This window comes from Salvelinus sp. IW2-2015, linkage group LG32, assembly GCF_002910315.2.
Source record: "Salvelinus sp. IW2-2015 linkage group LG32, ASM291031v2, whole genome shotgun sequence".
NCBI lineage: Eukaryota > Metazoa > Chordata > Actinopteri > Salmoniformes > Salmonidae > Salvelinus > Salvelinus sp. IW2-2015.
In genome coordinates this window covers 9306948-9320387 of record NC_036871.1, presented here as the reverse complement: position 1 = coordinate 9320387, position 13440 = coordinate 9306948, and the positions used below count along the sequence as shown (strand labels likewise).

Below are 13440 nucleotides of genomic sequence, written 5' to 3'. Positions count from 1 at the left end.
CAGCCCTTATTTAGGAGTTATTCACACGATAATTCCCGGGTTCTCAAGCCTTATTGCTTAATTAATGGACAAAGTAATTTCTGATTTCATTAGGTTCTGAGAGCGATAAATGCCCACCCAGCCAAAGTGAGTCACGCCCTTAGTATTGCACTCATTCAGTTTCCGTAGTGTAGTGGTTATCACGTTCGCCTAACACGCGAAAGGTCCCCGGTTCGAGACCGGGCGGAAACACATTTTAACAAATTCGACAGTAAGCCTTTTCACTTCGGGCTCGATCCCAATTTAGGAATTCATGCTTTTCCTACGCACTTCTCAGTATTTGGTTCTCAGACGTACCTTTTTAAGTCGCGTAAACGCACTCTGCAGGGTGGCTAGCTTGGGCGCTCTGAATAAATTCCTGCTACGTGTGGTCTGAGTTCCATAATGATTAAATAGGCTATGATGTCCTAAACTACTGCACAACGTTAGCTTAATATGATCCACTAATGCTAGCAACCCTCAGGAACAATTCACAAGGATGTGACAGATTAAAGAAAGGTCAACGGAATGAAAGTATGCCAAAATAAATGTATGCGGGTGTTACTGACGGTGGCTCCCGATAGTGGCTAATATTATTTCATGATACAAATTGTAAAATAAAACTGGGAAAAGCCCCACAGTGGAGGTGTCATAATACCCATAAAACCTAGTGGTCAAACAGGGAAATGGTTCCAACCGATTTTCAGCCATTCATTTTTCCATAGGGGATTTTTAGAAACACTTAAAATAATACATTTGTAGTTCTTTATGATAGCCACATTGGCAGTTAATTAGCATTTAATTTTTGGGGGGTAAAAACAGGCGAACATTTTTATAAAAGTCACCTTCTCCTAGAGAGATTTACACGGTTACCATGCCAGGGTAAGCCTACAAGAAACACAGCCCTTATTTGAAGTGTTTTTTAAATCCCCTGTGGGGAACATGAAGGTGGAAAAACGATTGGAACCATTTCCCTGTTTGACCACTAGTTTTTATGGGTATTATGGCTCTTACTGTGGTACTCTATTTGGGATATTATGGGCGGTAGACTTGTGGGCATTCCTAATATTTTCCATGACTTCGAGTGCTTTTGTTGTGGTTTCGTAGTGTAGTGGTTATCACGTTCGCCTACACGCGAAAGGTCCCCGGTTCGAACCGGGCGGAAACACATTTTAACAAATTCGACAGTAAGCCTTTTCACTTCGGGCTCGATCCCAATTTAGGAATTCATGCTTTTCCTACGCACTTCTCAGTATTTGGTTCTCAGACGTACCTTTTTAAGTCGCGTAAACGCACTCTGCAGGGTGGCTAGCTTGGGCGCTCTGAATAAATTCCTGCTACGTGTGGTCTGAGTTCCATAATGATTCAAATAGGCTATGATGTCCTAAACTACTGCACAACGTTAGCTTAATATGATCCACTAATGCTAGCAACCCTCAGGAACAATTCACAAGGATGTGACAGATTAAAGAAAGGTCAACGGAATGAAAGTATGCCAAAATAAATGTATGCGGGTGTTACTGACGGTGGCTCCCGATAGTGGCTAATATTTATCATGATACAAATTGTAAAATAAAACTGGGAAAAGCCCCACAGTGGAGGTGTCATAATACCCATAAAACCTAGTGGTCAAACAGGGAAATGGTTCCAACCGATTTTCAGCCATTCATTTTTCCCATAGGGGATTTTTAGAAACACTTAAAATAATACATTTGTAGTTCTTTATGATAGCCACATTGGCAGTTAATTAGCATTTAATTTTTGGGGGGGTAAAAACAGGCGAACATTTTTATAAAAGTCACCTTCTCCTAGAGAGATTTACACGGTTACCATGCCAGGGTAAGCCTACAAGAAACACAGCCCTTATTTGAAGTGTTTTTTTAATCCCCTGTGGGGAACATGAAGGTGGAAAAACGATTGGAACCATTTCCCTGTTTGACCACTAGTTTTTATGGGTATTATGGCTCTTACTGTGGTACTCTATTTGGGATATTATGGGCGGTAGACTTGTGGGCATTCCTAATATTTTCCATGACTTCGAGTGCTTTTGTTGTGGTTTCCGTAGTGTAGTGGTTATCACGTTCGCCTCACACGCGAAAGGTCCCCGGTTCGAAACCGGGCGGAAACATATTTTAATATTCAATTATTTCCCAATGCCCCTAGGCTAGCATATGGTTTGAAACAGTTGAGGTTTGTCTAAACCTTGCTGTCTACCTCTCCGACCTGTGGATCAATGTTGCCGTTTTTTGGTGACCTCCACCGTGCCATGTGTATGAATGTGACCAGACTACAGCTTCTCTGAGCCAGGCAAATTAATTTATCAGGGTCATTGTAATGGATATATCCAAAGAAATGGCAATATAATCCAAGGTAAAACAAACAAAAGTGCAGATAGTTTTCTGTCATTTCAGCTGCTTGATGTGATTGTGTGATAGATTTAGTTGGCTGGCTAGCAAAGGAAAAGTAGCTAGCCCGCATAGCTACAGTGCATTCGGAAAGTATTCAGACCCCTTACTTTTTCCACATTTTGTTACGTTACAGCCTTATTCTAAAATGGATTAAATTAAATAAAATCTATCTACAACAATACCCCATAATGACAAAGCGATAACATATAGTTTTATTCCTAAAAAAAATTAAAAAATACCTATTTACATACGTTTTCAGACCCTTGCTATGAGGCTGGAAATTGAGCTCAGGTCCATCCTGTTTCCATTGATCATCCTTGAGATGTTTCTACAACTTGATTGGAGTCCACCTGTGGTAAATTCAATTGATTGGTCATGATTTGGAAAGGCACACAGCTGTCTGTCTACGTAAGGTTCCACAGTTGACAGTGCACGTCAGAGCATAAACCAAGCCATGAGGTCGAAGGAATTGTCCCTAGAGCTCCGAGACAGGATTGTGTCGAGGCACAGATGTGGGGAAAGGCACCAAAACATTTCTGCAGCATTGAAGGTACCCAAGAACACAGTGGCTTCCATCATTCTTAAAGGAAGAAGTTTGGAAATCCCTGTGTGGGAACATGAAGGTGGAAAAAACGATGGAACCATTTCCGTTTGACCGCTAGTTTGTATTTGGGATATTATGGGCGGTAGACTTGTGGGCATTCCTAATATTTTCCATGACTTCCACTGCTTTTGTTGTGGTTTCCGTAGTGTAGTGGTTATCACGTTCGTCTCACACGTGATCACTGGTTCGAAACTGGGCAGAACCATGTTTTAACAAAACAGATAGGGTGATAACTGATAAAAAAACTAAACAAATACATTGGCCTACAGAATACATAAATAGACCAGTCTTAGACTTTTCTTTCAATAACCAGAGGCAATGCAATGTTATAAAACAGGTTGTTCGAATCCTGGGTGCTAATTGGTTAATAGCATGGAGTTGAAGCACCACCGTCCCAGCATTCTGCGGGTAGCGCCTGTTAGCGGTTCCATTAGATTTATAAATGCGCATCCACTGTCCCACGCACCAGCCAGTCATTTTATAAACTTTTATAATCTCCCCTGTAAAAATGTGCATTTTTTCCTCCAGAATTTCTGGGGTCCCCATTTAAAATAAAAAAAAGATAAGCTATATAGATTTGAAACAATTTGCTACCATGTCTAAAAGACAAAAACTACCAGAAAGCATATATTTTAAAAAACGAATGTGAAAAGAGTCACAATCTCTAAACCAAAGAAATTCGCTGCTGAGATTTATCACAGTGCAGCAATGGCCATCAGCCAGTGTGGAGAATGACAAGCCTCCGAGGACAGGCCATTAATTCGCTGAGAAAACGAGCCACCGTTTGCTGATTCTAGCAGCGAAGAGGGCAAACCGGAGGAGTCCGAGCCATGCACTTCCACTGATGATGACAGCTCTCTGGCTAGAAATGAACAGGTGGTTGCACCAGACCTATCCACACCTCCAAACAATGCCGGCAAAGTCCATACTATCTTGGGCACGGACTCAGATTCGTCGCTTCCCATCCCCGATGACAGTGGTGGTGCTGCTGCTAAATCCGACTCCCTGACAAAAAAAACATAAAAGATCACGGTGAGTGGCCAAAATATATGAATGGATCTTTATGGGATATGTTCGTGCAGGCTGGGCCACATCAGGATAAGGAGGGGAATTTCACAAGAGATGAGGGGCAACGAAAGTTTTTGGTGTCCCACTACAATAGGAGGATGGCGAACGGGGAGAGAGTGGAGAGACCATGGCTTATCTATTCCAATCACAACGATGCAGCCTTCTGTTTTTGTTGCAAATGTCTTTCACATGAGTGCAAACCTGTGCTGGTCAGGGATGGAACCGAAACTGGAAGAATCTGTGCCACCTCCTCAGCTCGCATGAGAAGTCGCAAGACCATCTAGATAGTTTCCAGAGCTGGAAGGAGCTGGAGATCAGGCTGGTGTCCAAGCAAACTATCGATGCCCATGCCCAACGGGCTATTGACGGAGAGACTCTCCACTGACAGTAGGTGCTGCAGAGGCTCATAGCCCTGATACGCGTAATGGCCACCCAGAACATTGCGTTACGTGGGACCAACGACAGGCTGAACGAGCCAAATAATGGGAACTTTCTGAAGTTTGTAAAAATGCTGGGTATCTTTGATGGAATCATGAAGGAGCATGTAAGGAGAGTGCACTCCAAAGAAACACATGAGCACTACCTCGGTAAAATAATTCAGAACTAAATCATTGACATGCTGGCACAAGAGATCTATTAGACAGTGTGCATTGAGCTAAAAGCAGCCAAATATTTGTATATAATTTTGGACTTCACACCAGACAAGCGCAAAACAGAGCAGATGACCATGGTGGTGTGTTTTTTCAACCGATGATGATGGTTCAGTGCACACGAGAGAGCACTTCCTGGAGTTTAGTGAACTGCTTGACGTAACGAGGGCGGGCATGACCGAGTTACTAATCTCAAAACTACAAAAACATGAGGGCAGGGGTATGACATCGGGGCGAATATGCGAGGGAGGCACAACGGAGTTCAAAAGAGAGTGCAGGATATCAATACGAGGGTCTTTTTTGTGCCATGCAGCGCTCACTCGCTGAACCTGGTTCTCTCTGATGCAGCATCGTGTTGCTTGGAGGTGGCTGAGTTTTTTTAACACCATCCAAGAGATTTAGACATTTTTATCTGGAGCTACACACAGCTGTGACGTGCTGAAAGAGCACGTAAAAGATGGACTCACGGTGAAACCCCTCAGCGCTACGAGATGGGAGAGCCGGGTGGAGACTGTGAAACCTGTGCGTTACCAACTCGGGGAGATTTATGATGCCCTGTTGTCGATCGCCACCGACACAAAACTCACAGACAGCTGTGGTGCTAAAACAAGGTTGGAGGCAAACAGCATTGCCGCCAAGATGAACAACTTTGGCTTCGTGTGCGCAGTGGTCTTTGGTATGACATCTTGTTCGAAGTGATCATCACCAGTAAGAGTTTGCAGGCGGTGAGTTTTAACCTTTCACTAGCAGTGGCTCAATTGAACTCAACCTGAGTATTCCTCCAAGACTACCGCTCTGGTGCAGCTTTCGCTGGCACATTAGCAAGCGCCAAAAGAGTTTGCAGAGGAGATGGTTATTGAGCCCTGTTTCCCAGTGCAGCCCACGGTTCGTCCCAGGAAGAAAATGAGTCTGTTTGGCTATGAGGGAAAGGATGAGTCTGTGACTGACCCTCAGCAGAAATTCAAAGTAAATTTCTTTAATCAGATTCTTGATTCTACTATCCAGTCAGTCAACAAGCGCTTTACGCAGCTTGAAGAGCACAGCAGTGTTTTCAGCATCCTGTACAACATCCCCATCAAGGGCATGGACACTGCAGTACTTACCAGGGACTGTGCAACACTGGAGAGGGCCCTTACGTACAGGGATTCCAGGGACATCGACGCAAAAGATCTGTGTAATGAGCTCAAAGTCTTGAGCAGGAGACTGGACAGTGAGGCAAAACCACTCGACTCACTGGGCTACATATCCGGACATATCCGGACCAATGCCTTTGTTACCCTGAGAGTTCTTCTCACACTCCCAGTGATAGTGGCAAGTGGAGAGTACACATTCTACAAGCTCAAACTCATCAAGAACTACCTGTGTCCTACTATGAGTCAAGAGAGACTCAATGGACTCGCCACCATATCAATTGAGCACGAGTTGGCTTACTCAACCTACAAGAAGCAGTGCATGCTTTTGCTGCCAGGAATGTCAGGCGAGTCAACTTGTCTGAATAAAAGGTAAGCGTTGATCATTACTCAATTATCTATCACCTGCTTACTTTGTATTTTATTTTATTTTAAATAGACTACATCCTAATCTCGCTTTCTCACTCTCTATCTCTCTCTGTCTCTCTCAGATGATTTGATTTCTGGACCATGGACAGCTACCGAGAGAAAACATCGCTGACTGCAATGCAGTACCAAAGAAGAGGAGAGGCCACTTTAGGCAGAGACAAAATAAATAAATGCTGAAACTGATGTTGATCAATCAAATTCGATATGTAAATAAATTAAATTCGTTAAGGCTGGGTCATTGACATAAAGCTTATTTTACACTGCTCCAGCGAAATGAGGCCCATTAAAGCACTTGTTTCTAAAGCTCAAATTCTCACTCTTTTTTACAGTTCTACACAAATATTAAAATATTTGTGAAATATGTTATGTAAAACTGTTATTTTATTGTAACAATTGTGGGATCGTGCCATGTGTGATAACAGGTGTCATATTATAAGTAAGAAACTCTGTTTCCTACTATAGGCAGCTGGCTACATAGTGAAAGCAACATTGTAACTCTCCGATGCAGGGGTTAATTAGGGCTCGGATCCCGCTAGCGGGATCAAAATCGACAACATCCGGTGAAGCTGGAGCGCGCCAAATTCAAATGACAAAATTGTAATATTAAACATTCATGAACATATAAGTGTCTTACATCATTTAAAAGCTTATCTTCTTGTTAATCCAACCAACCGCGTTGTCAGATTTCAAAAAGGCTTTACGGCGAAAGAATACCATGCGATTATCTGAGGACAGCGCCCCACATCAAAATACTTTTTCAACCAGCACAGGCTTCACAAAAATCACAAATAGCGATAAAATAGATTGCTTACCTTTGAAGATCTTCCTCTGTTTGCAATCCCAAGGGTCCCAGCTACACAATGAATGTTCGTTTTGTTTGATAAAGTCCTTCTTTATATCCAAAAGGTCTGTTTAGTTAGTGCCATTGATTTCAGAAATCCACTCCTTCAACATGCATACAAAGGAATCCACAAAGCTACCAGTAAACTTCGTCCAAACAAGTGAAACAATGTTTCTAATCAATATAAGGTACCCTAATATGTAAATAAACAATAATATTTCAGACAGAAAGAACAGTGTTCAATAGAAAAGGAAAATAATGAAGAGCGCGCCCTCGTTCATGCACGCCAAAAGTCTACCTGTCTACCTGAGTCTACCTGAGAACACCTTGGATAAACTACAACTACTTGTTAGAAACAAGCCTGAAACCCTGTCTAAAGACTGTTGACTTCTAGTGGAAGCCATAGGAACTGCAATCTGGGACCTATTTTTTTGTTTATCCCATAGGCCTGCATTGAAAAGGCCTGTGACCTCAAAAAAAAACAATTTCCGGATGGATTTTCCTCAGGTTTTACCTGCCATATCAGTTCGGTTATACTCACATAAATTATTTTAACAGTTTTAGAAACTTCAGAGTGTTTTCTATCTAATACTACCAATTATATGCATATCCTAGCTTCTGGGCCTGAGTAACAGGCAGTTTACTTTGGGCACGTCAGTCATCCGGCAATTCAGGATACTGCCCCTAGTGCTAAGGTTTTTAAAGTAAAATTCCCTTCTACCTGGTAAGGGGCCTCCTATATGTGCACGTGTGCACCAAAAAAAAATTATGGGCATAATCATAGAATTACATATATAATTGGAGCCTATTTCTTCCTATTCCAAAAAAAGTGGTATGCTTACCTGTTTGACAGACACAATTGTGTTATCCGTAGATGTCGGTGTAGCCAAATACTCCAATACTGTCCCATGCACTGATTAAATACCTCCGTGTCTGGGAAGGGCTTGGTGTGTTTGGTTAAAACCAGGGCTCGAATTGAGTAAGGAAAGGGCAAAAAGGATATCTATTGTTTGCTATATATTTTGAAAGAAATACATGAAACATATCCAAATTATATCAAGCGTTCTATAACAATGCTCAAATCGGTGATGCCTTATGGTAGAAACAAGCTCCAAAATCCCCGCGAAAGACGTGACTCCGAAGCATATGGGGATATATTGATTCCTGTCTATGATATTCTGAAGCTGCGCTGCAGTCTATAATATTCAAGGAGTTAAAAAATTGACTTTGCTATTCTGTCCCTTTCTGAAAAGGGACAGATATGGGTTTGTTTAAACCCAGGCAGCTTTTAGGGAAGCACTTCGGTTGTTGGGTTATACAACGGATGAGTAGCCAGCGAAACAAAGGTTATGTGATGATGTGACAATATGTGAAATATCATCATCACATGTGAAGTGATTTCACATGTGCAAAACATGTTTTTTTCCATAAGGGCTTCTCCATCCAACCTGACACCAAATATGGATCAGCCAGAAGGCAAGGATCCATTCTCTCCAAACATCTCACTCCCACTGAGCCAGAATCATATTTGTCATCCTTTTATTTATTCTCAGCCTTCATAGACACATTGTAAGGGTCGACGCTGGAGACGAGAAGCAAGTACAGGGAGTGAACATTTAATTAGCATGGACATGGAACAGGACAGGATAGCATCTAGACATAAGCACATAACGACATAATTTAAAAAAAATGTATTGTATTTCACCTTTATTTAACCAGGTAGGCTAGTTGAGAACAAGTTCTCATTTGCAACTGCGACCAGGCCAAGATAAAGCAAAGCAGTTCGACACATACAACAACACAGAGTTACACATGGAATAAACAAACATACAATCAATAATACAGTAGAAAAATCTATATACAGAATGTGCAAATGAGGTAGGATAAGAGAGGTAAGGCAATAAATAGGCCATGGTGGCAAAGTAATTACAATATAGCAATTAAACACTGGAATGGTAGGACGTGCAGAAGATGAATGTGCAAGTTGAGATACTGGGGTGCAAAGGAGCAAGATAAATAAATAAGTAGATTGGATGGGCTATTTACAGATGAGCTATGTGCAGGTGCAGTGATCTGTGAGCTGCTCTGACATCTGGTGCTTAAAGCTAGTGAGGGAGATAAGTGTTTCCAGTTTCAGAGATTTTTGTAGTTCGTTCCAGTCATTGGCAGCAGAGAACTGGAAGGAGAGGCGGCCAAAGGAAGAATTGGTTTTGGGGGTGACCAGAGAGATATACCTGCTGGAGCGCGTGCTACAGGTAGGTGCTGCTATGGTGACCAGCGAGCTGAGATAAGGGGGGACTTTACCTAGCAGAGACTTGTAGATGACCTGGAGCCGGTGGGTTTGGCGACGAATATGAAACGAGGGCCAGCCAACGAGATCATACAGGTCGCAGTGGTGGGTAGTATATGGGGTTTTGGTGACAAAACGGATGGCACTGTGATAGACTGCATGCAATTTGTTGAGTAGAGTGTTGGAGGCTATTTTGTAAATGACATCGCCAAAGTCGAGGATCGGTAGGATGGTCAGTTTTATGAGGATATGTTTGGCAGCATGAGTGAAGGATGCTTTGTTGCGAAATAGGAAGCCGATTCTCAATTTAATTTTGGATTGGAGATGTTTAATGTGAGTCTGGAAGGAGAGTTTACAGTCTAACCAGACACCTAGGTATTTGTAGTTGTCCACATATTCTAAGTCAGAACCGTCCAGAGTAGTGATGCTGGACGGGCGGGCAGGTGCGGGCAGCAATCGGTTGAAGAGCATGCATTTAGTTTTACTTGCATTTAAGAGCAGTTGGAGGCCACAGAAGGAGAGTTTGTATGGCATTGAAGCTCATCTGGAGGTTGGTTAACACAGTGTCGAACGAAGGGCCAGAGGTATACAGAATGGTGTCGTCTGCGTAGAGGTGAATCAAAGAATCACCAGCAGCGAGAGCGACATCATTGATGTATACAGAGAAGAGAGTCGGCTCGAGAATTGAACCCTGTGGCACCCCCATAGAGACTGCCAGAGGTCCGGACAACAGGCCCTCCGATTTGACACACTGAACTATATCAAAGAAGTAGTTGGTAAACCAGGCGAGGCAATCATTTGAGAAACCAAGGCTGTCGAGTCTGCCAATAAGAATGTGGTGATTGACAGAGTCGAAAGCCTTGGCCAGGTCGATGAATATGGCTGCACAGTAATGTCTCTTATCGATGGCGGTTATGATGTCGTTTAGGACCTTGAGCGTGGCTGAGGTGCACCCATGACCAGCTCGGAAACCAGATTGCATAGCGGAGAAGGTACGGTGGGATTCGAAATGGTCGGTAATCTGTTTGTTAACTTGGCTTTCGAAGACCTTAGAAAGACAGGGTAGGATGGATATAGGTCTATAGCAGTTTGGGTCTAGAGTGTCACCCCCTTTGAAGAGGGGGATGACCGCGGCAGCTTTCCAATCTTTGGGAATCTCAGACGATACGAAAGAGAGGTTGAACAGGCTAGTAATAGGGGTACCTAACTTGTACCCTCGACCTTACCGCCATCTTCCTTTTGTCAGTTTCAGCTTCCGAACTGCTGTAGCACGTTTTCCCTTTCTTTTACTTCTCTCTCAACATCTCTTTTTCCAGTTTTTCTCCCCTTTGTTTCGTCAACTTTTCCACTTTCTTCCTCAAGTCCTTCCTCATTAGCTACTGAAATACGTTTTTTAATTTTTGTACTTGACGCCTATCAACCTCCCGTCCCCGTCCTCCATATTTGAAACCCCCCAATCCGACGAGGTGTAATCATACCTGCGGTTGTGCACCTGCCATCTTTCTTCATAAGGTCTTCTTCTTCTTTGGTATCATGGCGTTCACACATTTTGTTTGTGCATGCCGTCATCTACTCTGCGGTAGTGTGTGATCGATCACATTAGATTTAGTGATACACAAAAAAAAATGGAAGGGGGAAAGGAAAAAATTGCACCACCAACTAAGCCTACACTTATATACGGCTATTACTGTACATACCACCAACTAACCCTACACTTATATACACCACTATTACATACCACCAACTAACCCTAACTTATATCACCACTATTACATACCACCAACTAACCCTACACTTATATACACCACTATTACATACCACCAACTAACCCTACACTTATATACGACTATTACATACCACCAACTAACCCTACACTTATATACACCACTATTACATACCACCAACTAACCCTACACTTACACTATTTTATATATTTTTTAAATGATAATACCCCATTACACTACTTTAACCCTAACTGACCCTACACCAGGCCGACGGCCTAGGAGGACGGGACTCTTTTGTTCAATACACCCTGTAACTCTCAAACACCCAAGTACTTATCTGCAGCTGCTATCACAACATATATTTTCTGTGATTTACCTTCCATTTCTGCATACAGTTGATAACCATGACAATGAATGCTAAGAAGCCAACCTTATAGAAGCACAAATTCCTATCACTCTGTATCGCCTAGGCCTACTAGCCACCCTTGAACCATCATCCTCTACTCTCTTCACTGCCTCAGCATATGACACCTTCTGTTCTACTCTGACCTTGGCAACCTCAACATGTCTCTCTCGCACCAGTTACTTCTGATCCCCAGCAACATGGGCACACCCAAAATTGAAACAATTTTTTTTCAAAAACACTACTCATTCCTTTGTTCCATCTCGGAATCAAATCAAATTGTATTCATCACATGCTTTGTAAACAACAGGTGTAGACTAACAGTGAAACGCTTACATAACGGCCCTTCCCAACAATGCAGAGAGAAAGAAAATAGAGAAACAATAGAAAAGTAGTAACAAAATAAATAGTAATGATAAAAGCAGACCAAAGTGAAGGGAGAAAAAACAAATGCAAAGAAAACCAATGAAGGAATCTACTGTTGAGAAATAATATAAATGTAAAACATGTAAGAATAAAAGTATCTGTGTTATCTCGTGGAAATGGCTCTGTCGTTTCATGGTTGCAAAACATCTACACTATTTGCTCAATTTCAGTTTATGTGAGAAGACAAGCACTGAATAGTGTATGGAATCATTGTACCATCTAAATCGCTGTGAAATAGATTTTCAAAAAACAAAAATATTGTTTTTACAGCTGTTTGAAGCTGGTGGACCAAAACCACTGTTTGAACCTGGTGGACCAAAACCACTGTTTGAAGCTGGTGGACCAAAACCACTGTTTGAAGCTGGAGGACCACAACCGCTGTTTGGTCCACAGCTGTAAAAACTATATTTTTTTGTTATTGAAAATGTATTTCACAGCTATTTATATGGTGCACTATTCAGGAATGTCATCAGGGTTCATTTCTACACACAAACACACACACACACACGGTTTAGGTTTGTGTATAGTCAACGCTTTGTTATTAAAAGAGTTTTGTGCCTCTCATTCAGATCTGCCAAGCACACCTCTGCTAGCAACACCACCACTACCCCAGTCAGCTTCGTACCGTGTTGCCCGCACAAGGCCCATCAAGACAGGAGGTCACGTTTTTGTCTTGGACCACGGTCGATGGAAAGAGCCCATGAGAGCAGCCATTGATGGGGTCCTGGCCAAGCACCATGGTGAGAAAGACATCCTGAATCCTGAAGCAGGTGGATGGGGATTATCCTGCCCTAGTGCAGAGTACATGCACTGACTCAAACAGCCTCCTGCACCCTACCGCAAGGCAGGGCATGTGAAACATCTGGCCAAGCATAAGAACATCAGCTCTGCTCTTAACACCAGCCCAGAGAAGCTCCTGGACACACAGGAGCGGTGGCAGCGTCTTACTGCAGAGAGTGAAACAGTCACTGTCCCAGTCACACCCCAGGCACCTGCTCCAGTAAACTCACCAGCGGTGTGTCCTCCCCAGGATGCCCCTCTGCCACAGGTTGCAGTCGAGAGGATGGTGAAAGAGATCAGCAGTAAAAAGGGGGCAGTGAGGAAGGCGCAAACAGAGGAAAGAGGAAATCCTCAGAGCAGCATCCCTCAGCCTGTCTGTCTGAGCAGGTTTTGCCACCAGCCACTGAAACAAGGCCCCAACAGCCCAGACATAAATATCAGCTTTCCTGGAGTGGCAGGAAAATGTATCTACTGGCTAGCCAAAGTGTTTTCCCTGTACCAGGCACAGGGCATGATGACAGAGATGACCTGGAGGGATTTCCAACAATCTGCTTTTTATGAGACTGAAAAGCAGAGATGGGTGGTGAAAAGTGGAAGTGACTCTGCAGTCAGACACACACACACACACACACACACACACACACACACACACACACACACACACACACA

General features: G+C 42.9%; 2 non-coding genes across 2 annotated transcripts; both read left to right on the top strand.

The window, feature by feature from the left end:
• The first annotated feature begins 158 nt into the window (after nt 1–158).
• Nucleotides 159–231, top strand: trnav-aac (transfer RNA valine (anticodon AAC)). Its single transcript has one exon. It is a non-coding gene; the product is annotated as a tRNA-Val (tRNA).
• A 1842-nt stretch (nt 232–2073) lies between these two features.
• trnav-cac (transfer RNA valine (anticodon CAC)) lies at nt 2074–2146 on the top strand. Its single transcript has one exon. It is a non-coding gene; the product is annotated as a tRNA-Val (tRNA).
• Nucleotides 2147–13440: the final 11294 nt, after the last annotated feature.